Consider the following 27476-nt stretch of genomic DNA (forward strand, 5'->3'; position numbering starts at 1 on the left):
TAAACCACCACGTACATGCTTTTCATGGGGTAAGTGGCAAGCTTAGTGGTGCCTTTTTTGAATGTTTCTTCGCTTTGCTTGTCTGTTACTTGAAGCAAGCGCTCGTATACACACTTCTATGGACATGTTCTCACCTCCCACAGCTTGAGGCGTTAGGTGTGTTTAGGTGCAAGGTTGCCTAGCGAGAGCTGTAACCTTCCAGTGCCACTGACTAAATATAGGCGTGCACCTTAGAAACAGGTGTCTTTTATAGGTCTTAGCTGCTTTCCAAGGCAGTCAAACTCGAAGCTGTCCGGATCAAAAATGAGGCTTGGCAGGGAGGGTGTATGTGAGAGATTCAGTGTTGGCTTTTAATTTGAATCACCGTGCCACGTTATTTGTCACACCTGGGTATATTGTGCTGGACGAACTTGTCTGTTTCCTGGACCTGCCGTGACTGGGTTCTGAAGCTGCAATTCCCCGTGCGGGGAGGATTTGCTTGGATGGGGATTGCCACCTGTCTGCCGTGTATGGACCCTCCCCTAGGGGGAGCCCATGGCTTCCTGATAACGGGCGGGCGACCTTGTTTCAAGTCCACCTCTTTCAAGCTTTGGAGGGGGTGGCCAGGCTTTTCCCATAGTCTCAATCCTTTTATTACTGGGGCTTTGCAGTCAAGGTGGTCGAAGTGTACCCGATTAAATAATCTCAGTGCAGGTGTTGAAAGCCACTTTACCTCTCCATGATCATTGGTGCTATCCCACAATTGTGCATTGGCACGGATGCATCTCTGTGCTGGGCAGTGGCCACTCTACATATGTGACAGGACTATTTTGTTTTTTATTTTTTTTATTTTTGTACGAATGTTACCCTTCTATGAGTCTTGTTTGTTGCTGCTTTGATCGTTGGAAACTTCATAGATCCAGGTGGGCTTTTTCCAGTGGGGTCACCTTGATGACATCATTTGACCTTTACTAAAATGGATTTATGGTGAGCTTGTTTTGGGTGGACCATAGCTCACCCTTCAATCAACGATTGATGGATGCGACTGCACGGGTGATGGCCATGGATCTTGCTTGTTAACGTTGGATTGGATCCTCGTTGCGACTATTTGTTGTGGGGCGGTGCTTTCTGTCCGGGCGAGACATGAGATTTGATGGGTGCTGGGAGTGGATCCAGTCTAGATTTTAGTGCTCGACATGAGCCTTCTCCTACATCTCCGATGGAGCCCGCAGGCAGGTTGGTGGATGAGCCGGCGTGAATGCGCGTCAATGATGCCTTGCATGCTGCTTCTCTGTACTAGAATCCCTCATGTGTCCTAAATTGATGTACACGCCTTGACCTGTGTGCCAGGTTTTGCTAGGTGTCCCTGCAGCAGAGAATCTGTGTGTATTGGTGTGACCCTGCAGGGTGCGAAATAGCTGGGAGCTATCTAGCTCCTGCTTCAAGCCTAGGAGCGTCTGTTTACCTTGAAACCAACAGTTACCAGGAGCTACTTTTGGCTCCCAGGCCAGCTAGTGTCTTGCAGGCGTGCATATGTGTCATTGTCTTTGAGTATTTGGGAAATGTTGATGCCGAATTGGTACACATTTAAGCATAATAGAAAAAAAAGTTAGTGTCCCTCTGCTGTGGATTTGCCGTGCACTGTGTACTTGCTCCTGGTTACCCAGCTGTAGCTTCTACCTACTGTGTGATGCCCGACACCCAGGAGCAGGTTTTGGCTCCTGCTCATTGAATCCTAATTTCGAGCTCTGTGACTGATTTGGCATTGGTTAAGGTTCGACCCGAGGTGTGAATGCTTGATTCTGTTGATTGGATGGTTAAAGCATTTCTGTTGGATATCCTCTTTTGCTTTGTGCGGTCTGGTGTGAAGTGCATGGATTTCTTCCCTTGGGGCAGGTCTCTGCACTTGCTGCAGTGATAATTGACTTGCGGCAAATAAGGGATGGTGTGCTGCGAGTGTACAGAAATGTGGGGGGGGGAGTGACCTTTATGTCTGCTAGTAGCTTGAAACAGCTTTTCTTTATTTTGTTTTTATTTTTTTAAACTTGCCCATGCTTTTGGGTCCTATTGGGGGTTGCCAGTGAGTGTGTACATGGCTGCATTATTTGCTAGTAGCTTCGATTTCCTGTGTTGGAGTGAGCTCAGTGCCATTTCCTTCCGTTATGTTGACCTGTACCGTACATCAATACCACCCCAGGGGTGGTCTGCACTGTGTAGAACTGTGAGGGCCTCTTTTGGGTTGTGTCGTGTGCTTTGCCTCGTTCTGTGTCTGCAAGCAGACTGTCGTGGGTTGCAATAGCAAAATCTGAATTCTGTTATTACTTGGCCGGCCATGGAAGCTTTGGGTGCGCAGCAGGTGCTTTGTCTGCTGAGATGATGCCTGCAGGTGCAGACCCTAGTTCACAGATCCTTCTCGTACACAGCTATCGGTTGTCCCTGGCCAGAACGGTCTTGCTCAAGGTTGAGGGGTGACTTAAGGAATTGTACAGGTGGGATGACGTTAATTGACTTAAGTTGGGGGGAGGTTACTAATGAAACCAGGTGCTGCTGTTTGTGGTGGTTGGGTCCTCCATTGCTCTTTGCACCTGTGGCTGTTTTTCTACAGGCGTTGTGCATAGATGTTGTGAACTGGCGACTAATCGTGCTTTTTAAGTAGAACATGACAAATGCTATGGTTCTGTGTTGGTTATCATTGGTGCACCAAATGTATTCATTGTATGGGGATGTGACAATACCACTGTCAAGGGAGGGTTATTGTTCAGAAGATGCTGCACAGAGATGACCTATGCAGTGCTTGTGTTGATTTTTTTTGTAGAAAATTAATGTGGATCCACAACGCCAAGGTTGAACAACTTGCAGAAAGGTGGAGGACGCAAATGCCCTGGACAGTAGAGTGGAAAATTAGAGCACCCGTAACCTAGGCACTTTATCTGATTATTGTGGTACATCACACTGTGGCATTAACGTGCAACCATCCTCTTGCGAGAGTTTTGGGTTGGTTAGAGAGAGTAGCATATGGTTGGTATAGCAGGAAAACAGGTTTGCTTTTATTGCATAGTCCTGGATATGGTGTGGAGCAGGGGTCTGCAACCTTCAGCTCTCCAGATGTTTTGCATTATGACTACCATGATACTGCACCATTGCTTGGGCTGAAGTTCGAAAACATCTGGAGAGCCAAAGATTTCACACCCCTGCTCTAGAGACTTCATCTAATTTTATGAACTAGTGCCATGTGATAGCGTTTTGGGCTATATGTTATGTGGGGTGCTTGTTTCATGCAAGCCGTAGCCTGTAGTTTACACAGTTGACGGTTTCCGTTTCACTCGGTGTCTGTGAGCATCCCTGACGTAGATTCACTGGGTACTTGATGAGTGCCTATAATGATTGTGAATACATCCTATGATCGTAATCCTTACGAGATGCCTGTACAAAAAAGACTCTAAGAATCCTCTGCCCGAAGGCTAAAATGCCCACAATCCTTGACTGCTGAATTACTCACTATGTGAAGCAGCCTGTCCGGGGCCTAATTGCTGCTATGCTATATACCTCGTTGCCGGTAAATGGATGACTAGGTGTGCTGCTCGTTCATCAATCTCGACCTCAAGCCGGAATGCCTTTGCTAGTGAGTCACTTTGAGGCAATCTGTCTTTTAAAAGGGCTGTTGCCCTCCGGCATTAAAATGCACTGTGTGGCTGCTATAGGTCAAAGCGTCTTGTCCGCCAACCCCCTAGTCGTACGCAAGGACAGGATAATGCGGCCAGTTTGGGAAGTATCTTATAAAATTGAAACATTTAGTTACCCAGCCAACATTCTTTTCCAGTGATAGGGTGGGAAGGCCGGATTCTCAATGGAATGTTCAAAATAGGGCTGAACAAAATCCATTCACGACCACCATTGCACATAAGAACATTTAGTCCTTCTTTTTTTAAAAAAACATTTATATAGTCCTTCAATTCGATCAGTGACTTGCAACATAGGAATTTGGTTTTAAATTTGAAAATGCTGTAATCCTATCCGAATTGGCTTCTTTTATTCGTACGATGCTTGGTGATCAACTGGTACGGCTGATGTTCCTCGGAAGAGACTGAAGGTCGGTTGGAGGGAGTGAAAAGATGTGTGTGACCAACCTTAGGCAGTGTAGATCCGTTTTGTAAACCTCCCCATTGGAGCAATTACTCTACCTCAGAGATCCTTGTTTAGACCGAAGATCGCAGGTTGAAATGCCTCTGCCTTCCGGGGTCTGTGGGCAATAGTCATTTATCGTGCTACAAACCCACTGGGGCAAAAATGTATGCAATGTATCAAGCAGACTTGGCTGAGCTGCCTCCTTTTCACAAACAATACTTTGCCCCAAACAACCATAGGAAGCCACTCCACTTATTCCTAAAGATTTACGTTCCATAAGTGGGCCACTCTTTTCTATCCGTTTCCTGGGTTACCATTTCCTTTGACCTTTTTTACTTCTCGTAATATTCTCACTATTGTAGAAATTCTTGTAGTAGCACACTCCAACCAGCCTTTATTTAATTATTTTTTTTGATTTTTGTATTTAAAATTATTTTTTTTATTTTTTTGGGTCCATCGTTTTTTATAATCGTACCAGGCTGAACGTGTAGATTCCATATTGGAGGTTGAAATCCTGCAAGAACGACTTGCTCTGCCTTTCAACACTGTTATAACCTCCGCTTCCCCCCCCCTCTTACTAAATTGAAGGTCACCATTTCTCCTTTTGACTCTTCCCCCTGCAAGACCAATTCCTATTCACTGTCTGATTCTCATAGGGCAGGGTTTGAATCTCTGATTCAAGGAGCAGGAGCTGAAACCAGCTCCTGGTTATCGGGCATCACCCAGTAGTCCTGATCTACTGCTGGGGAACCAGGCGCAAGCACTGCAACTAGAACTTCCACATGAGATGCACACTTTTGCCCAGTGGGCTATTTTATTTAAATGTCTCCGAATTCTTTATTTATTTTCTCAAACCTATCTCATATGCATGTTTGTAAGGCACCAGTTGGTATTGGGAGCCAAAAGGAGCTCCTGGCTTACTTTAGTTGTAAGCTAACCAGGCCCTCCTAGGCTAGAAGCAGGAGCTAAAGGGCTCCCAACAATTTCGAACCATGTAGGTCAATGGAAAAACGTATTCTTCTTGGCAAAATGTGAAGTGCCTTGATTAATTGCGCAGCGTCACAGCGCTTGACGGTTGGGTAGTGAGTGCACTTTGTACCTGTAGAACTGCCACTTGTGGTCGTTCTTGCTCTGGGGTTTGGTGCAGCTCTACAGCGTGACTTTTTATTTTTTTAATGGACTTTTGTGCTTCATTTGTGTCTAGTAACTTTTCTCTCTCGCCTTCAAGAGTTTCTTTTTCACTTGTTACCGGATGCAGCTGATTAGAAATGTAAGAACTTGGCGGTGAATGTATCCGCGGCGTAATTGTAACCACAGGGTGCTTCACTGGGCACAAACGGATCACTTTGGCTGGGGCAGTGTGACCGGCATTCCAGTGTTCGTATTTTTTGTTCAGGGCAAGCAGTGTTAAGATTTTAATTGTAGTTTGAATACAGTGTTTCGGCCTGTAGCAACTGGTGAAGTTGGGTTTTGGGAGGCACACAGACGCACCTTTGTGCTGGACCAGAAGGTGCTGGCAGAGGGTAAGGAGCAGATGGCGGAGACTCAAAAATGTAACGCGGTTCCCCCTAGCTTCCAGGAGACTTTGCACACCTTGCAAAGATGTTTGTAATCATTGGGCGTGGGAGGAGTGCAAGTATGATGCAGAAGTCGGATGTGGGGGTGCTTGTGGAAAGGGAGTGTGTCGCGTGTACAGGGGGTTATGCAGTGAACCCTGCACATTGTCCCACCCGCCCCCACCAAATAAAAAAAAAATATGGTTGAGGAGAACGCACAGTACTTAAAATTGTACAACCATGAATGCTCTTGCTGGGCAAGATTGGTTCCCAGTTTACAAGTTCAATGTCCTGAACAGAGGTACACGGGTACATATATTGCACGTGGGGACATTTGGGGTTATCCTAGTTATTAGCATGGGGGTTTACTTGAAGCCTGTCTTAATCCTGTCCCATCCTGAAAAACAGTTTGGGGGCGTATGCTCGGCTATTGATGTTTGAGAGCCCCACTTTTCTTGTTTGCTGAATGATTTGTAGTGCACGGTTCGAAATTGCCAAGAGCTGGGAGCTATTTGACTCCTGTCTGCAGCCTAAATGAACCTGGTTGGGTTTGACGCCCAACGGCTACCAGGAGCTACGTTTGCCACCCCATGCCAACAGATGCCATACACAACATGTTTACCTGACATGATCTCTGTTTGGGAATGTGTGCGAAGAAGTGCTATGGGATTTTTAAAGCCTATTTGGTCGTATGCAGTGGACAGATTACCTCGTAGCGTGGGAGATACATATGTACTCGCTCCTGGTTCCCTTGCAGTAGCGCCTGCTTACTGGGTGATGCCGGGTACACAGGAGCTGCTTTTATCTCCCACTCATTAGTTATTTCAGCCCCTGTAGTGGTGTTTCATATATATCCCTAGGCAGCACCTTGAGGGTGGGTGGGGGGCGGGGGTTGGATGTAAGCCATGGCTGCTGCTGCTGTATTGAAACTGAAAATGGTGGCAAGAAGTTTCATGAACTTGCTTGCTGTATACGCTCAGAAAAGGGGGGGAGGGGGCAAACAGCCTCTCTACAAGTCTTTCCATGTAGGATGCATGCTGCTGAGTCGATTCTTGGAAGGGTGTGTGGTTGGTGACACTAAAGATCATATTGGCCCTAGCTTGGCATGCACGAGCGTTTTGAGATGGTATGCTGACCACCAGCGCTAGTGAATTGGAGACTTTAAACTGGTGCACTGGGTGAGGCAGGCGGCGGGAGGGTCATGGGGGGAGAGGGGGGCGGGTGCTTGATGTAGTTTCAGGCAGCATTTCGCGTCACTGCTGTTGGTATAGCCTCGAAGTGCTGAGGCAGTCTCCCCCGGCCTGGCATTATGTAATCGAGCAGAACATTGCATAATAGCAGAGGTGACTTTATACATAAAGAACGATGTATCGGCTTGGATGGGGCTGTGTGAGGTGTTGGGATGAGTCGCAAGTGAGCAGGGCCGCTCGGCAGTGTGGGCGGGATGCATGCATGAGTTGCTAATCCGTCCAGCTATCGCAGTGCAGCGGCTTCCGTCTGTGGGCTCTGCACAATTGCAATGTAATGCAACTTTCACACACCTACTTTTTATTTTCAAGGAGAGTTGGGAGAAATCAAACTTAAAAACATTGTTTTATACCTCTCTTGCAAGTGGTAGTAACTAACCGCCTGATTTCTAGGAGTCTCGCCTAAGCGGTGTCCCCATTATTGCTGTTAAAAAAAAAAATACAGTACGTTTGGAATGTATTTTTCCCCTATGCGTGCGGCCTAGCAATGTTGAATTCATTTAAATTGTAGGAGATTAAGGCATGTTTCCGAAAAAGAAATCACTTTGCATTCAAACTTCTGTGCTGGGGATAACCGTTCTTGGGCTGAGGTTCTGTACTTGGCCAATGTTTGTATCCGTTTTGGGGCGCTTAAACAAAGCTGAGGGGTTTTGCTCGGTTCACATGTAAATAATTAGGCTGGTTCAAATGGTCCAGCTGTGCTTTTCAAGCACCATGTACTTGTCTGACCCTCCACTCCCAATAAGCAGACCTCAAAACTTGACCTAGTCACTAGCCACCGGAGAGTGGAAATTCCCCCTCGTGCTTTGTAGAAAGTGACTTTAAGGCCTGGCTAGCAGTTGGTTGCATGTTTTTCCCCCTTTCTATAAGGCTCTGCGTAAGTTGTGGTATGTCTGCGGTTTAAAAAAACATTTTTATTTAAATCCATGCAGCCAATTCACTGGTAGAAAATGATTGGAGGCATCATTGCAAGTAGAGTGGTAATGGAAGTGGCATTTTGAAAACCCTCCTGCGTGAATGTATTTTTAAATTACATGATGGGGATAACTTTTATGGCCTGCAGTACATGGGGAAGGATTCTATGACTTTGACAGTGGGCCACATCCTGGGGTCTGGTCACTGCAGGCCATTTGCGTCTATTTTCCAGCTTGCTGTGTGTGGTAAATACACCCAATTAACCCATTCACTCCTGAGGCTGTAGGCCATTTTGTAAATTGCCCATGGTATCTCAACTTCAAATTACGCTGCCTTATAAACTGTAGGTATGGAAAATACTACTTGTTTTCATTGTTGCCACAAGACCTGTAAGGATGTCATTGCTTTGTTGGAGTATGTATGCCACAAGTACACTGTCACTTTTGGTACGTTCTTTGAGACCCAAATCATATCTATCCTGGACTAAGCCACGGTAAGTCAGTTTATACCTTCTTCGGGAATCGGCTCGGGGGAAATGTTCAGAGTTGGTTCATACACACACTCGCCTTGCTCAAGCCACTTTGCGGTTGAATGGAAGGACTTTGTTCATATTGACCTTTTTCTGTGCGTGTTGCACATTGCTTGCAGCTGGTGAGATGTGTGCAGTGTCTTCCAGTTGGAGTGGGGTGCTGCTGATAACAGATCTATATATAGCCGCTTCTATAAATGGCTCTTCTAGAGTTTCCTATGCTCCTTTTGGACATTCTCAATGATGGAGCATAACCGCTGTGTCCTTGTGCCCAACGCGCATCTCGCTTTTCCATGTGTCAGGGCTGGATGTTCTACTACACATATGTTATTGAGACCTTGAGCACTCGTGGGTTTTCTGTGTCTTGTTGAGGTTACTTGACGCTCCTTTTCTCTACATCGTAAGCATTAATGGCTGAGTCGGCCCCCTCTGCTTTTTATCGCCAAACCTACAGGTTGCGCTCTTTGTCCAATACCTGAACGTGTTCATGTATTCTTCATACACGGATTGCAATGATGGGATGATGTGGGGTTCCTTTGTGTCGCGTGTGGGGGAGATTTACCCAAATTGGTGGGGGGTGCTCTATGGAATAAGAAAATAATGGGTGGCGACAATGGATAGCGCTGTGCCATTTCATTGTGGCCTTGTGTACATTAAGTACAGGATGTGCACTAGCTAGTGATGAGTGACTTGAGTAGGAAATAGTGTGCTGTGTGTACAGAATTGAGGTGGTGAGTGACTTTCTATGGCTGGCTCATAGCTTGAACACCAATTGTGCAGATTAATACATGGCTTGTGTTTTTCATGACTATTCTCTGATCAAACTTGTGATACCCATGGGGCTAGAAAGGAAAGCTGGTGCCAAGGAACTGCAGCCGCTGCATCCTCCTTTTATACAGATTACTCTAGACCATGAACTAGGGGTGCACTGGAATATACACACTTCCGCTAGTCCTAGCATGCCAATGACCGCCCAGTAGGGAAACCTCTGCTGCCCTGATTTCTAATAGGAATACTTTGGTGATTTGAAGAGGTTTGACATTTTGTGAACGTGTTTCATCCTTGTTGGGCCTCGTCAGTGAGAAGTGAGATGCTTATACTTCTTCTTGGTTGTGGAGATTGGCTACATGTTTGAAGGAAGGCATCATTTCTCTTCTTTAAAATGGCAAGCAAAGTGTGTGTAGCTCCCTATCGAGAAGCATCCACTCTTCGTTGATGGCACCAACATTAGAATTGTTGATACTCTTTCTTGATTGTGGTACAATATAATTAAGCGATGGTACCAGAGGGGCGATGGGGGCATTATCGGTGTGGTAATGCTCCGGGGCGTCGGTTACAAGCCCAAGCAAAGTGAGCGCTTTAATCTAAGCCTAGGGACATTACCGGTTTGGTAATGCCCCCTCTCCTTGGGTTCTTTTGCTATTAATACCCCAGCACATCGTACCGCGGTACTAAAAATGTATTCCCTGAGCAGAGAAACGCCATCAAAACCATTTCTGGGGGTGAGGCAATGGCTGAAGGGGGTGCATCTAGTTCCTTCTGCCTTCCCATGGCAGCCATTGAAATGAATAGAAAAAGAATAAACTAACACAATGTCCACCATGGAAAGGGGAGAAGGGACTACAATGAGTCCCTTCTCCCTTTCCATGGTGGCTAATCATGCGCTGGAGATGTATGTGCTGGGAACTTTCCTGTTCCCGGTGCCAGCGAGGGGCACCGGTGCAGATGTTAATTGGGGAGGGTAAGGTGGCGCAGGGGCACACTTGGCCGATTCCTGGAGAAGGAAGATCACGGCCAACTGCTCATTGGAGGCTTGGATCTGGGTTTTACCCAGTGTGGTAAGGACCCTGTTACAAGCCTCCTCAGTTGCTGTAAAACCGCCACACCACCCTCTCCGGGTACTAATGCTGTATATAGTCTACTTTCACTGCAGTGACTTGAAAAGTAAATGGCAAGGGATAACTGGAGCATGCCACTGTGTCATCATTTCCTTTTTGATGATGGTTTTGCAGAGTTCGATATTTGACAGGAGCTGGGGGTTATTTAGCTCTTGCTTGTAGCTTAGAAGAACCTGGTTAAGCTTGACAATAGCTGCCAGGAGTCACATTTGGCTCCCCAGGCCGACTGATGCTGAACAAACACACCTATATGTATTTAACTCTGTTTTTCTGGAACAGACTATAAATGCACATTAGGACACATGTAGAGCATCAAGGGTCATGAATAAGGGACAAAATGAGAAATGTGCATCTTACGTGGACCGGAGCGCTATGCACTAGCTCCCGGTGCTTATGTGGTAGCTGCTGGATAACCAGTAGCTGATATGAGCTCACTGATGAAATCACTGAAAACTGCTTGTTTGGATGGAAAATTGCCATAAGCCTTAATCTGAGGAAACATTCTACAGGTATACGTGTTGTGCATGCTAGACGATATGTCGTATATAGTGATAGTGATGGGGATGTTATGCATAAGACAATACTGAAGGCTACCTACATTCTCCCTGTGGCCCAAGACCTTTGACTCCTCCCTGGTATCATTTTAAGCATATAGTAATTTGCCATGCTCTGGTATTCTAGATGATAACAATTTGCACCACTCATCAAAAGGTGTTACTCGCACACTTTCTGCCACTCTTATTAAAACAATTAGAAAAAAATCTCACGTTATTACATTTTTTTTTTTTACTTTTTTCTCTGTGGGGGAAAAATTGGCACCAGTGGGTTTATTCTTTATTTTTGCTCCTGAAGTGTTCAAACAGGTTATAAGCCAGGAAATTTGTGTGTGGGCTGCACATTTCACCTTAACCTATAGGGTGGTGGTTGTCCTCTGTGTGTCAACTTGTGTCCATTGGCGAGTTATAATTTGTTACTAAGAAATGTTTTTCTTGGTCATTGTGGAGAACTGAAGGGCAGGGGGGATTTTTTATGCCTGACCTAATAGCTTAGGACTTGAAATGTTTGCTCCTTTTATTCCATGTCAGCTGGCTGTGCTAGAGGTTGCTTGTTGATGTTAGCAACTGGTTCAGGTGCAGTATGAGGTTTTCTTTTTTTGTGTAAATGTCCTCTCTGCGGCTTGTGGTGATATTTTATTTTTTTACATTTATAAAGCGCACAAAGCAGCCCTCGAGCATCGTGATGCTGTTACATGCTACGCTTACTTAGTTACAAGACATAGAAAGAAAAATATGGCCTGTCTGTGGTTCTTGGTTACAGGGAACCTAATACCAGACAGGTAGTGGTTAAACGTAGAATGTTGAGGTGGGTCGAGGGGGCGCTCTATGGTTCCAGGAGAAACAAATGCAACTGATAACTTAATGAACACGGGTATCGAAGGGGAGAGATGAAGGGTGAGGTGTGACTAGTTGAAAAGCCTTGTTTTGAGGGCTCTGTGGAAGGACAGGTGCAAAGTCTCATTCCTCAAGGAAGTTGGTGTGGCAGTCCATTGTTTAGGAGCTAAGAAGGGGAAGCTGGTGCCACCTGCTTTGGCCCATTTTATGGTGGGGACATTCAATTGTTTGGAATAGTGTGATCGTTTAGGTCGGTTGGAGCTGGCTCCGACTACTTTCTCTGAGAGATATGAAGGGGCTGGGAGGGAGAGGCATATGTAGGTAATGGATAGTTTTGAAGATGATGCATTCTTTGACTGGGAGCCAGTGTGCAGCACGCCTAGTAGTGGAGATGTTCTCCCTCTTGGGAATAATCAGGACTGCTCTTTTGCAGAAGTACCAGCAAGGAGAACCTTGCAGTAGACCGGTTTCGCACCTACAGTGGCTCTGGCTATTGAGAGACAGTTCTGGGTAGATGGGTAGGGTTTGACTGCATTGATCAATTTCGTAGTAACTGAGGCAATGGGCGGACTTGGCGTGTCATGGAGAGTGTGGAATTGAGGTACCCCTAGAGTTTTTACTGAGTGAGACTGATTTGTGTGTTATATGGTGAACAGCTGTATTACATATTTAAGAGGATTTCGGTTTTGACACCGTTGCGGCATATCCCGTTGGCTGCCATCCAGGCTTGGGTGGTGGCATAGATATTGGGAAGTGTTTGGCATCATTATCATATGAGCCAGAGAGTGGGAGGGGGGCCTGAGTGTCTGCATAGTTTGTGTATGCTATGAAGAGAGCGTCCAGTTTAAGGTTAAGTAAATATATTGTACAACATGGGTGCGGTACAAGAGCCTTCTGGGACTCGGCAGTTGTGGTGGTCGGTGCTGCGCAGGTCTGCTCGGAATAAACAAATCATGGCCATCCCTTCAAGGAAGAAATGATCTAGGTAGTGGCTTGGCTTCAGGCGTGAATTGAGTTGATGTCGTGAGATGTCTGCAAAGGGTCTTGTGGTCAACAATGTCAAAACGCTGCAGATAAATCCAGGAGAAGTGCTGGTTTGCCTTCGTCCATGATTTCCGCTAATTGTTTTAAGTCCAGTAATGCAGATTCTGTTCTGTGGCCAGGGCGGAAACCTGATTGCCTCTTTCCTAGGATGCTGGTGGTTTCAAGGAAGTGCTAGATTTGGTTGTAGGCAGCTTTGTCCAGTATATTTAGCAGAAATGGTATCATGGTGATGGGCCGGTAGTTGTTGGGGGAGGAGGGGGTCTACAAAGTGTTTTGTTCGTGTTTTTTATTTATTTATATTCTTCTTCAGGAGTGGGCATACCCAGGCTTCTTTAAGGCATGGTGGAACAATGCCAGATGCAAAGGAGGCATTTATGAATGCTGTGATAAATGGTACTAAGGTGTTAGCGCAATCTTTGATATTGGCTGGGCACCTTTTGAAGTTGGAGGATTTTATGTTTCTGCGGAGGGCTAAGACTTCGGTATCAGCCACCTCTGAAGGAGAAGAGTCTTGGGAGGGGGTGTGTTTGATGGGAGCGTCAGTACTGGTCAGGGAGTTATGGTGGGATCGAATTTTGCCCTGAAGGTCCATTTTTTTATTTTATTTTTCAAGCATATCTGTTTGAATACTTGAGCACCAGGACACATCTTTAGCGATAGTACTGGAAGCTGGGGTTGCTAGTTCCCTGAATATTGCAAACCTTTATTCTGATTTGGCATTAGTGATCGTTGTATTGAAGGAGGTGGAATTGGCTGGAATAATGGATTTTTTTGTGTCGGTAGATTTTTTTTTTTTTTTGTTTTTAACTCTTCTTTAGTAGAGTCTTGAGGGTTGGATTGCCACTTGGTGAGCGCAGTACGCTTGATGGTGCATAGTTCTGATGTGTACCAAGAATAGGCGTGCCTGGACACTGGCTTTCTTTTGTTCTAGGGGAGTTATGGTGTTACTGTGTTCTTGAGTGTGAGGTTATGTGTTTCAGCTAGGACAACAAGGTCATTGGAAATAGGAGGCTTGAGGGCAGAAACCTCCATGTATGGTAGGAGGTTGTCTTTGGTTGATTTGCGGGCGCTCCTGGCTAGTGCTTGTTGGCAAGCGTATGGTAGGCTTTGTGATTCTGGTGGAAGTTGGGATGGAGAAATTAATGAGGTGGTGGTCGGTCCAAGGACATGGAATGTTGGAGCTGAAAGAGACGGAACAGTTATGGTCGGCAACCCAGCAGAGGATGCGTCCTTTAGAGTGAGTCGGCTTAATGACTCCTTGAAGAAATCCCATGTTATTTAGTGCTTTGGCAGGCGATTTGGCTTGTTTCTTTGGAGTCATTAAGTCCTAGGTTTAGGTTGCTAATAAGATGGTTTTGGTGATGTTTTTAGGTTTTCTCCCAGTAGGTTTTCTTGAAAGTCTGATGATGGGCCCTGGGGTCAGTGAATAATGTTAATTGTGCAGTTGGTGTGGGGGGGTGGGAGAAGAGTTTAATGGCAATGGAGTCTGCATTACCTCCTGTCTGAGGGGCAGATGTTTTGGCTAAGATAGCTAGGTGGACTGTTGTGTTGCAGAGCCCTTGGAAGCTTTTTGGCACTAAACACTGAAATGAGTTGAGACTGGAAAAGATCAGTCACTTTTGTCTAAATGGTCAATGTCTGCTAAGCTAATAGGTTACACCGAAAAAATATGCGTGTTGTACAGGCGACCACTTTATGACCCTCCCATTACACACACTAATATTCTAGGTGAAACTCCTTATGTTTAAGAAGCTTGTGCCCTACTAAATTGCTATGACTAGGAGGCGATATGGCCATGCTACGCCACATCGATTGTGTGCGTGCTTCTGCCGCCCTGTCTTCCCCCTCTGCCACTTTGACCGTGTCCTTGTGCTGCTAAACCGCAATCGTGGCATCCTGACCTGCAGGCCTGTGGTCATGTTCCATTCATGCTTCCCCGGAGGTTGTCTGTTTGAACACGGTTACCTAACTCCCCTCCTTTTGTTTTGTTTTAGCTCGGAAGTCACATCCGGTGTGCTTTCGAGTGAAGTGTTGGTGCCCCCCCCCCCTACGTGCATGGGATTTGCTCTTCCGGGGCTCTGGTTCCAAGCGTCTCTTGGGCCTGCTGCGACCTGCAGCTGCCTCGGCTGGAGCCGCTACACTCGGGCTGCACGCCGCTGCCTGCCTGCCTGGCTTCGATGCTGCGGGCCACGTCTGCAGCTGCAGAAGGGTTGATCAGGGAACTCCGAGGACCCCAGCGCAGTACTAGACAGAACGGGGGTTATTTGGCCTTTCAATGCCGTGGCAAGAGCGTTTCCTTGCGGTGCATTTTACTGTAGGAGTAATGCGAAGCCAGGTCGGCATGGCCGCTATAAATCTGTGTCCTCACCCGGCCGCTTTTGTTTGATGCACACTGGGATTTGTAGGCAAGCAGTAACTTGTCGGAAATGGGAGAAGTCTGCGCTGAACCAGGCGAATAAACCCCAAACGTTAATGGTAGTGCTAGGGTAGAGGTGTCCCTATAGGAGTGGGGGGAGGAGGGAAGCAGACGGCAGTGCTTGATGGGTGTTGGGGGGGGGGGGGGGGGTGCTGGTGTCAACTGGTATACAAGGAAAAGATATTCCTAAGCAAGTATAGAATAATAGTTGTGGAGATTCAAGACGCCAATGTTTGTATTTTAAAGTAGAAATGAGAGACGGGCGCTTTATTTCTCTGTGGCATCTGGTTTATCCTAATGTGGGGGTGGCAGTGCCCCCCATTCCGAGGAAGCGACCAATATCCCAAGGGTTATGGGATGCATACTGAAGGTTGCCAGGCTTTCCGTTGCCCAGGGGAATGATGCCTTGAGAGGGTATTTGGGGTCGGTGGGGGGTTGTCGAAGCTGCATCGCATTGGGTGTAGAAACTCTTATTTTAGTCATGAACACTTTGGGCCATGGCTCTGGTATTTTCTGCGACACTTCGCTGTATATGTCCACTCTTTTGGCCAGGATTAAAATCCTCGTTGGCATACCCTGACACAGCTGTCCCTCCTATGGCATGATTGAAAGAACGTGTTCCATTTTGCCTCACAGTAGCACCAAGGCCTACCCACATGGGCATTGGCCAACTCTCGGTTGTTTATATTATTGAGTATTTATAAGTCACCTGCACAACAAAGTGTTTCCAAGAGGCACAAGACGAAAGTGGGGAGGGAGCAAGGGAGTAAATGAGCAGTAACAAACCATAGCAGTCCCGCTAGGCCTTGTGACATTCGAATGCAAGTGCAGTGATGAGAAATGCAGCAGAGAGGGAGGCAGGGGGAGGTGGGGAGATCAGGGTATGAGCGAGTGCCATAGGGTGCTAGGGAAGGTGGCCAGTGGCTAAGTGTTGGCAGAGGTGTTGCAAGGGCGGGGGGGGTTGGAGGGGGACTGCCAGCTCAGTAGTAATATGGGGGGCCCATAGGGTGTGCGGAAAGGGGGTGGGTTCTGGTGTTGACTGGTAGCCTATAAGACTAAAGAAGGACCAGGCCGCCAGCCTCGGCGGCAGTGGGGGATTTAGCAGAGGAGGGGCAAGGATTTTGAGTTTCTGGAACTTAAGGAGGTCTGGCTGAAGTCTGAGGGTGGGGGGGGCAGGGAGGCTGCCCCTGAGCCCCCCCATCTGTCTCTGCTTGGAGAATTGTTTGGTCAGCAGAGAGTTGGAACTAGAAGGTCGAAGGGATCTAGCAGGGTAATTGGCGAGAGAAAGTTGTAGATGGTGGGGTCCCAGACCAGAGTCTCATGATGATGCAGAGGGTCTTGAAATTGGTCCTCACGGTCCAGAGATTTTGGAGCGGGGGAGATACGGTCCCTGGGCTTGAGGCCAAGTCTCGTAGCCCTATTTTGGATTAGTTGAGGGGGTGGGGGGAAGGGGCAGCTTAAGGAAGAGGCTGTTGCAGTAGTAGTTCAAAGATGTGGGGTGAAAGGGAGAGGAGTTGAACATGACCCCAAGATTTTTGGCCTCAATAGAAGGTGAGGGTAGAGGGCCCATGGAGGGCGGCCCGAGGAATACTGGGAGAGTGTCCCAATAAGAAGCATCTCCGTCTTGCTGGCATTAAGGCAGAGATCATTAGAAGCACACCATACTTGAACAGCCCTAGGACAATGGAGAATGAGAGGAGAAGGAAGAGGTAGTAGAAGAGAGCCGTGTCATTAGCGTAACACAGGCAGTGAGGAGGAGATCAGGTTGCCAAGTGGAGCAAGGCAGATGTTGAAAAGCCACAGCAAGGATAGAACCCTGGGAAACGCTGGCGGTGGGTGAGAAAGGGCCGAGTTGCATCTGGGTATGGTGGTTAGTTTGGAAGGAGGGCCACCAGTCTTGCATGAGGCCAGTGTCTGGTATTGCTTTGGGTCTCTTGCTGAAGGGTTGTGACCTAGCGGCTTGGGCTGGGCTGCATTTTTTGCAGGGGTGGTAGAAGAGGGCAAGGTTAGACGAAGCCAAATTTACATGGATCTTTTGCTGTATGTAATTACAAGGGTGGCTGAAAAAAAAACAAAAAAAAATGTAGGGTCACCCAGAGCAATTCCTGTGGTTGTTTTAGTCCATGCCTTCATCCGTCTTCAGTGAGTGGCGGGGTGCTGGCATTTTTGGCAATGGGCTACATGGTCGAGAGGGATCTCTGCGCATGGGCTCTTGTCCTGGCCACTCCTAGATGGGATGAAGATGCAAATGGAGACTCTTTCCAGTCTTGAATTCAATGCTTGTTGGTGACCCGAAGTCACCATCTCCTCTGGTACTCGTCTGGATCATTCAATGAACATCCTTAGAAAAACAAAGTGCCTGGGTTTAAAGCAGGAAGGAACATTTTCCACGCTTTGCCTCCAATCCCCCTGTCAATTTGTGCCACTGGTTGCTCGTAGCAATAACCATCTGGAATTAATCGATGCCACAAAGGGGTTCAGGGATCTGCTCTTCTAGGTTAATCGTGGGATGGGCCTTCTCTGCTGTTAAAGACCATCGGACTATCTATTTTTTTTTATTTTTTTTTTTAATCCCACTAATTCAGGGCGAGTTCCTTAGTTTACATACTCTACCTAAGAAAGATGCGTCTGGCCCATGGTGATGTGGATGATATGAGAACTGGTGCATGTTTATGTGGTGCGATACTGCCACACACAGGCCAGCCATGTTGCCAGTAAATGTCAGATAAAGTTTCAAACACATTGTCTCGGGAGGATAGCTCGTGGGCACCATGCTCGCCTTGGAAACAAGACGACCCAGAGAAACGCAGGTTTGATCCCCAGGTCCGTGCTTACACTCCCACCCACAGTAGTCATTGCAGACCAGTTGGCGCAGTTTCCATCTCTCGAACAATGGTCCCGCTGTGATGTTTAACCAGTGGCTGTAACCACAAGGCCATCCTATTTGCAACAAAGACCCAATTGGGCTTTACCCTAGAAATATATGAGCTGTCGTGGGGGGTTTGAGGCTATGCCTGCCAAACCAATGCACAACAAAAATCGGAATTCATGGCTGCTATTGTAGTGCCTTCTTGTAGAATGGTAGGGTGTGGTGGGCTTAACACAATTGGCTACTCTTGACTCTACAGAACAACTTCTAGTACCATGAAAATCTACCTATGAAATTAAATCTTATGGGTTTGGGAAGGTGTAAAGGAGCATTAGAACGCCCCCATGGATTGTCTATAATGGACACAAATTGTAGTTTGCATCTCGTGAAGCTACAATTTGCCGGTCACTATTAACGAGCCCCTACATCCTTCTATGTAGCTCTTGCTTTCTGGATGATGTCGGAAACCCAGGAGTTGGTTTTAGGTGCTGCTCGCCAAATCTGTAATTTGACGCATTTGATATATACTGTTAAACCCTTGACTACGTCTTTCATGGAAGAAAAGCTGGAATTTCTTCAAGATTCCATCCTGTAAGCCTTAGAATGAACGCTGCTTTCTTTGTGCATTAGTACAGAGGGCTACCATACCAGTTATTTCTAAACGGCTATACAACGGAAGGCTGAGCTTGCGCATACCAAGGTACACCAGGTGGAATGACTGGTATGATGCTGTGTATGAGGAGGCTTTGTCAGAAGGACATGAGGATGCGTGAAGGATTTGCTGCATTGCTTGGCCAATGGGGATGCAGATCGGTCATAGCAACAAGCGATGCGGTGTTGCACAGTTGTATGTTCCGATTTGTTAAACCAACCGAGCCACCTTCTCTGGCCACCTAGACACATTTTTTACCAGGTGGAACGCTTAACGGTCTGGGTATTCCGCCATTAAACATGGGTTCAGGGTTTCTTGGTATTCTGCCTCTTAATCCTGAGATTGATTGTTTGATCAGGTGTGCATTCGATAGCGGTTGGTTCTTAGTTGGTGCATAGCATGGAATCCTCCTTCTGCGAGTGTCCAGACCATCAAAGGTTTCATGCACGGTCCAGTGTGGCTTCAATGTAATCCCCGATTCAGCATGGAAGCGGGAGAGTTCCTGGATTCTGATAATTGTTCTTCATTTTTTGGCGGGTGGGGGCAGGATGGAGACTGGTTTATATTGCTTTAATTCGGGTCATCATGAGAACAGGCTCCTAAAAATTACTTGGTAGTGACTTGGGCAGAAAGTGTAAATTTTTTTTTTTTCTCAACTGGTGGAGTGTGTCCTCTTGTACCCCAATTAAATGCAGTGGTGTAGAATATCGCACCAGATGTGCATACCTATCGAAGATTAGTATGTTTTAGTTTCTTCCATTATCATGATGGCTTCTCCAGTTCAGAGGCTAGGGTGTCTCTCGTTACTTGCTCCTCTTTGAAGAATCTGTTGTGGTTCTGTAATGTGGCCTCTACTTCATCCAGTTCTAAGCATAGTGTACATGCCTAGTGACAAGTGTTGCACCTAAGGTGGGCAGAACGTAACTGGCCACTTTCCTGATAGGACAATGTTCTGTTTCGCTCTCTTGATGACTCCTTTATGTCGGCAGTCCATTGCTACTATGTTCATGTAATCATTAATTAAAGTTGCTTACGCAGACCCCAAAAGGTAACGTTTTATTTTATTTATGCTCACTAACCGGAGCTTCTGGACATCCGAGGCTTTTGTTGGTGGATAAACAAATGGTAATGGCGCTCTTCAATGACTGCTTTGCATAGTTCATGGCTGATGGCTGCAAGTCTCCAGCAGATGCAAAGTAGGGTGCAACGAAACTCCCATATAACCCTTTGCTTTGTATGGGACGCCATTTCTTTTAGTCACTATTGACTATGCGGTGCGTGTGTGGTGTGTCGCACTTACTTTTCCTGCCCTTTCTGCCCTTCCCCCTACTCGCACTCTGCTCCCCGTTAAGCAGGAAGCCCATCTGGGCTCTACCTCCTGGCAATAGTCTTGCGGTCCTTCGGGATTAGGAACATGTATACTAGGCATGCTTTGCCCTACTATGTAAGCCTGGAGTTACTTTCCCCATAGGCCAGCATGCTTGTGCAACAGGTTTGGGGGAAATTGGCCATGTGCTTGGTATCTCGCTGCATGGGTATCCAGAACACGTGGTGATGTGGTATTGCAGCCTGACCTGATATGTTGACCAAATTGGAAACTGAAGAGGCTGCGATGCCTCGCCTGCCAAGGCTACCTTTTTGTTCTTTCTATATTCTCGTTTTGCCTGTCTTTTCGTAATGCATGGTTTGGGGTATTTTGTGTGTTTGTGGACGTAAATGAGGAGATTGCGTTTCGATGGGTATGGGGTGACAATCGAAACCTGGTGCAGGGCCATCTAGCTTGTGTACCATTCGTATAGAATTTTCATCCGGGGTTGCAGTGGACTTGACACTGTTCAGTATCGTGCATGGGGGGCATACAATCAGCCCGGACCACAATGGAGGGTGTGGGGGGGGCAGAAGTGGCCTACAATCACACATTTCATTACTTTCCAGAACACAAGGTTTGATGTTTGAGAAGCACCGAAGGGGGCGTTTTTGGTCCAGACCTGTTAGTGTTGCCGTCTTTAGGGTAGTTTTAGCAACTTCTTTATAATATTTTTTATTTTTTTTTTACATTTCAGAATCCTTAATCTGGTTTTGGCATCTTTTTAGGGGTTTAAATATCTGACTACCAGACAATGTGTTTACTGTTGATGGTCTATTGGAGGGGAGGTTGACGGGGCCAGTGTTTTTTGTCTGTGATCTTCTGAGCGGTACTGCAGAAACCTTGCAGAGTATTGGCACTAGGGCCAAACAAATTTTTCTTTCTCTGCATTTTTGCAGCAGGGACGGGTTTGTTCTAGTGCAATTACACACTTGTCCTGGGGAAACTGTGCAGTGGTGCACTGAAACAATGTTTTGAGCTCTTAAGGCCTCCCCCGTGCCTTCAGTACAAATCCCATGAAAAGGTGCGCTTGCAACGGAGATAAGTATCTGTAGTATGTCCCCCTGTGGTGGCGTCACACAAGTAATTTGATGGCTTGCTTGCTGGGACCCGTATTTTATGCCTTGAAAGCAAAATATTTAATCTGTTCGAGATAAGCAAGATGGAAACGTCGATGGGACAGGGCTTCCTTTGCTAAATATTGGCACAGGCGGGAAGTGCTTTCCTGAAGTAGACCCTTCGCCATCCTCTATTGATGTTTCTAGATTACAGTCTAGACCGAATGCCCACTCCTCACAAACGTTTCCCATCCTCCAAACATCTTCGTCTTCTGGCTGTAGAGCCTGTGCTAGTGGAGGATTGTGGGCTGACTGTCAATTATAAAAAGCTGGAACAGCCAAGGCAGAGACGCCTACATTGGCATATTCTAGTACCATAACTGTGGCTGCTGGCACATCAGCATTGCATCCCATGTATGTGAACACAACGAACAGACCACATGTAGCACATTTCAGTGGAGCACTACAGTGTAGTTACACAGTCTACGCCAAATCCTAGTCTGCCAGCTCTCTGGGCTGAAGCCTTGTTTGCACTGCATAGGAATAAACTGAGAAGCCTATCGCTTTTCTCCTGATGTACCCCACTTCCATCGCCATCTCATGATCCACTACAAAATGTGTTTACAAATCTATTCTGTACCTAATACACAACTTATAAATGCATTTCTGACCTGTTTCCTCCCAAGTAACAGCGCCTCTATGCCCAAGGGCTGTCTGTGCGCTATACAAATGTAAACAATAAATATCGTGTATGGACAGCCCAGTGGCGTAGCATGCCCCACCGTGGAATCGCATTTCAAATCTGAGGCTAAAACCATGGTTTGCTTTTGTGAAATTCTAATGTCCGAACTCCTCCTAGCCTTGAACCCTGGCACGCTGTAGGCTGACCACCATGCGAAGATCAAGGGAGACTGCAGTTTCATACCTGCAGCATCTGGGTCGGCTTCTAGAGGTCGGATGCACTGCACCCGCCTCCGTGGGAATGCAGAGTTCGCCGAGGTTTTGCCTTTATGAAGGCACTTACTGGAGAGTGCTTTTAAGTGCAAGTTAATCGTGTAGTTCCGGGAAGCCTTGTCCTAGCTCCTCCCCTCCTCCTCCCCCCCCCCCCCTCTTCCTCCAGCTGTGGTCCTTACCACAGTGCCCTCTAGGTCACCCAGCTCAGTCTTGGGTCCTAGTGCACACTGGGTATGAAGAAATTGTGATCCAATCCCTACCTATGTATATCTTTTATCTGACTAAATGGCTTTGCGAGTGCTGCTCCAATTTTAGGATGCACAGCTTGAGATTGCGATCTTTCTCTAAAACTGGAACAGCGCACCCGTGGCCATGAAAAGGAATTTGGTTTCGGAATGGACTAAAACATGGCCTGAACTCTCTTCTCCCCTCCACCCCCACCCCCTCCTATTGATGGTTTTAACTATGCTAATTGGAACATGTACTGTATTTTATGCGGCGCCGTGAATACCTAGTTTCTCTTCTATCGAAATGTGTAGTGCACACATCCTCACGTGGCGGTGGCATTTGTGTTTGTTTGACTTCTTCCCAGTTGCCATGGGACATTCTGTTGGGGCCAAAGATGTGTAGAGGCTGGCCCCCACTTCCCCAAAATCCGCCCACTGCTATGCCAAAGAAATAAGGCAAAGCAAGTTTCTAAAATGTGCATTTTGTTAGCTAGTTTCATACCACCCCACCCCCTCGCCCCCCCCCCCCCCCTCCAAAAAAAAGTATCACTGGGACAAACGTATTTGGAATAAAAATGGATTCATGTTCACAAATTGCAGTTTGAGGACTAATATTTGCCGGAGGGGTAGGTTAGGGCGCAATTGGATGAAGGTGCCATTTAATGCATTTTAAACGCATTGTGCCACCTACTTTGGCCAAAGCCGCCAGTATAGTGCACAAAGTATTTATGGCCAGGCCACTTCGTGAAAGTGCACGCGCTTCCATGCAGGCCTTTGGAGCACACCTGCTTGACGACCTCTCACCCCGCCCCCTCCCCCAGTTAGTGTGCTCTTTCTTTCACAGCAGCGGAATCCAGGCCTCGGTCTGTCTGCAGGTGCAGAGTTTGCTAACGACTAGGTGGCATTCCAGATCTGTCTACATATTTGTGTTTGCAGATTCGGTGGCTGTGCACCTACCCCCCTCTGCTGGGACTTCGGCCTGGTTTCCATTCATGCTTTTGGAAGCCGCCCCGCCCCCTCCCCTCCGCTCATTCGTGTTGCAGTCTCAATTTAGGCTACGCCCTTGCCATCAATCTTCTGTCTGCAGCGCTGCTTCCTGTCTGCCGAAGCCTCCTCCACCCCCGCAAACTGCTGTTGGCTAAGGTTTTTTTTTCTGCTCTGTAAATGTTTGGCGAAGTGTTGGCTTCGGCTCTGAGCTCCGGTGTGCTCCGTGGCCTTGCACTTCTGCGGCGCTGCTTGAGCTTTGGCACAGTGACTGCAACTAATGGCCGCAGGTTCGGGGCGGGGAGACCCTCGCCTCCCATACTCCGCGATTTTGCGAATGTCTCGTGTATTTGCCCCGTAATGGTGAGACCTCCATGTCCAGTCGTTTAATGAACTCCTTCCTTTTCTCTTTAACGCTGGTAAACGTGGAGACGCTTTTATTCCCTCGTAGATTAACTTTATTTCTCCCGGCTCTGTACGGCAGCTCGTCAGATACCGGGCGCGCAATGAACCACTACCTACTTGCCAATGGCGAACAATCACGTGTCAGTGTCCTGAACTTGATTAAATCCCTTTTTTAAATTCATCTTTGTGGGAAAGATGAAAAGGGGACGACGGGCAAGAGACCCATGCAAGGGAAGGGCGGAAACTGTGCGGGGGTGGGGTACGTTTTAAAATGGGATAGACCCCACCCCCCCTAATCTGCAAGCTATGGAGTCCCCCGAAAGCTGTATTATGCTGCAGCTCTTTATTCACTAAAACGCCATTCTAGTGGTCTCGGAGGTCTGAGCCTTAACTGGGAGTGGATGTATTAGGCCCCTCCTTCGGAAGAGATGGGTTCCCGAAAATAAGACTGGAGGTTTCAATCCAATAATTCGGATCTATGCGATTATTGGGACGGCCGAAAATGCAGATTTTTTTTTTTAAAACCCCTTTACACCACATATATGCGGGAGGAGACCCCCTGTACCCCATGTTAATATTAGTCTATACCCCACACATTATATATGTGGTATAAGGCGGGGTAAACAAAGTCTGCATTTTCGGCTGTTGTAATTGTGAGGGCGACATTTTGGTACGATTCCAATAATTATACCCAAGCACATGTTGTCGCGGGAGGATAGCTCAGCGGCAACATGCTCGCCTTGGAAGCAAGATGACACAATGCAATACAAGTTCGATTTTCCCCGGGTCTGCGCTTAGAAAACTCTGGGTATTTAAGCACGTTATAAATGCGCAACTAAAATTTTAAGGCGGGGGTGTGGTTCCAGCCCCTCCACCTTTTAGGGACAAGATGAACACATGCAACACTGACTAATATGATTTTTATATAGTGCTTTATTCTGGATTCCGTACACTTATCTAATTGGCCTCAATGTTGCACTTGTACTCAATATGAACTAAAGGATGAAGGAGGCTGACCTCCCTGGAGTCAATCCTGAGGCTGTAGGTGGCACAACAGTCAGCAGCTAGCTCTCCTGTGTTGACTAACCATGCCTCTCGATTATACTGAGAACTCCATGCTCTTACATGTTTGGATGATGTGTAACGGTGGCTAAGCTACCGGGATAATTCATTTTCAAGTGACGGATACAGAAATGGGTGAATAAGAATAGAAGTAACAGTTCTCGCTTACACCTGAAATGTTGGTACAGCAGTCGATAATAAACATGCAGTATGACTAATTGAGAATATCGGCATTCTAGACGGGAGACGGCTCTTTCTCTGCCTTTCACCTAGATGGGTGGCGCGCACTAGGGATGGTGCACCTGCGCATAGAGACAGTTAGTCTGTGCAGGGATATTTACCTAGTTCTACAGGTACAAGTCGCTTGCCAGGCATATATTGTAAAGGGCCGGTGTGGCGTGAGCCCAGGAAATGCCTTTATTCAGAATTGGTAACTTTATCTTCCTTGTGCCATTTAATGCTTTCTGGTGACCTGATTACCAGTGCATTCTTTTATGTGCGACCTCTAAAAAGCAAGGACTTTCTAGGCTACCCACTGGTTGGAATATGAAATGTAGACTGAATGCATTCCTCCCCATGAACGTTGGTAACCTGATAGAATTATAAGTATTGGTATCCTAATGGCCATAATTTTATTTTCCTTGGAGGTGTCTCCCATTACTCTAAATTACTGCAGTCATGGCTGCTACATTGGCTCAAATGGAGCTAAATACCAGCAATGCTTTGGGAGGTGTTCATGGTGGCCCGAAAGTTGCATTTAAATTTACGGCCTGTTCAGAGATCTTGCTTGATTGCAAGAAGTGGAACATTTATGTGGACCTTTTTTTATTCCATTTTGAGTTTCATCAGTTCCTCTTTGAAGCATCTTGCTGCAATTGTCTTTGGGGTGGGTTTTAAGAGTTTTGCAGGTGCTACTTGGTCTACTCTAGGGTGTCAAGTTTCTCTTGCGTGTAGTTGTCATTCTATTTAGCTCAGAGGTGTTTGGTTTGGTTGATTGGTTGATTCCAGTATATCTGCTAGTGTTTCCAGGTCTAGCCACTTCCAGTTCCGGCGACAAAAAAGGGAGTTTTATGCTTGTGGGCATCATGTGGCTTGGGATTTTGATGAATGGGACCGAGTGGTATGGGAGGACCGTTTGGGAGAACCCAGAAGATAAGCCTACATGCCCACCAGTGCAGCTTACATGCACCGTTTCGCCATGCCTAGTTTCAAACTCCAGAAAGCAGGTGGCATCAGCTTCCCAACAATAGCCAGTAAACTGGAACCCACTGCCAATCGCACTTGGGGCCCAAGACTCCTTCTGGATCTTCCGCAAACAATTGAAAACCCACCTCTTCACACAGGGCCTGGGTAAATAACCCATCTAGCTATGTCTTTGTATATAATTCACTGTCGCAAGTCCTCATGGGACGCCCCTATGTAACTTTGTAAATAATGTATTCCCATGGAAATAACAGCGTCGAGTGTCTGTTTTTGTACATACGTAACCATGTAAACCATTGTATCATCGCATGTAAGAAAAGCGCCCAGATGCCCATGGGCTAAGAAAAATTCTGTACTCTCTCTCAAACCTTTGATTGGATTCTGGCAAGCATTTGTAAACATGGGAGGGGGATGGGGGGGGGTCTTGGTGTAGTTTAACATCTTAGAGCTTACATTTTTTGCCCATTTCCCACTGTGCTGTCTCCTTTTTTGTACGGTAGTCTCCTGCCCATAAAGATACGACATCCACCCACTTTTGTACACACTTGAGTCTAGACTCTTAACGGTGCATTTCCAAGGCTGTCTGTGTTTGTATATTCATTAGGCCTTTAGCAATGCTTTACTCCCGGATAATGTATACTGGGAAGTGCGGCTCCTTAATGGTCTTCCTTCTGAATCGGTGTTGTCGCTCTCTAATGTTCCCTGCAGTGGCAAACCTGTCTCCAGGCAACATATTGCTAATGTGATGCTCTCTGCTGATGGCAGCTTGTTTTTTGAATGCTTGAATTCCCTTGAGGTATGGGAAGATGTCTTAGTACATATCTAAGGTGGGAGAGGTAGTTTAGATTGCAGTGGTAGTTGGGGCCACACAGGCGCATTTCCTGGGCTTGTTTGGGCAAGTGGAGCATCTCCCTAGCTTTTTGTTCTTGCTTTCTTGGTGGCGTCTTTAGTTCATGTTGGTGGTTTTGGCCAAGTGTGAATCTATTGGTGAATTGCCACAGATTTATCTCAAATCCAAAAGCCACCCCAGGCACACTTGCTCTAGGGATACTGTCCCATTAGAGTTACCAAGCCAGTCATGCTATGTTACTCTTAAATCCCCCTCCTTGCCTCAGTACTGGATGTTAGTTTCTCTTTTGTTTGGGGGGGATCTAAAGGTATGCACAGTGGCTCAAGGCAGTTCTTTCTTTGAGTGTAACCACTATCCCTCTGTAGCACACACCTTAAACGCATGAACTACTTGCCAATCTTTATCGTTTATTGGTTCTAGGGCCCTAAACCTCAAGATTATGCTGTCATTCGCCTGGTCTGGATGACCCTACAAAACCTCTGTGCCATGCCCTTTGACTGGTTGTCCCCTTGTTTTGTACCTGGAAAACTGAAGTCACATGCTCACATCCGTTCCATTGTAATCCTATATCTTCATGTCCAGGGTTGGATGTGCTTGTTTTTGGGGAATAAAGGGTCTCCTTCCACCCAGCCCTGGATCACACAAACCTTACTAAGCTAGGTCTAACAAAGGCTTCAGAAGGAGCGCAAAGGGGTTGTTCAGTTGGGGTGCTTGCAGACCGCTTAGTTTATGCTTCTGTCTTGCTT

The 27476-nt window shown here is 46.8% G+C and overlaps 1 protein-coding gene across 3 annotated transcripts in view; it reads left to right on the plus strand.

Annotated features, from left to right (window-relative positions):
* The window catches only part of ETV4 (ETS variant transcription factor 4), a 132644-nt gene that overhangs the window by 3633 nt on the left and 101535 nt on the right, over positions 1 to 27476 (plus strand). The gene's annotated exons all lie outside the window — the stretch shown is intronic.

Source organism: Ambystoma mexicanum, chromosome 13, assembly GCF_040938575.1.
Source record: "Ambystoma mexicanum isolate Mex_15411 chromosome 13, UKY_AmexF1_1, whole genome shotgun sequence".
NCBI lineage: Eukaryota > Metazoa > Chordata > Amphibia > Caudata > Ambystomatidae > Ambystoma > Ambystoma mexicanum.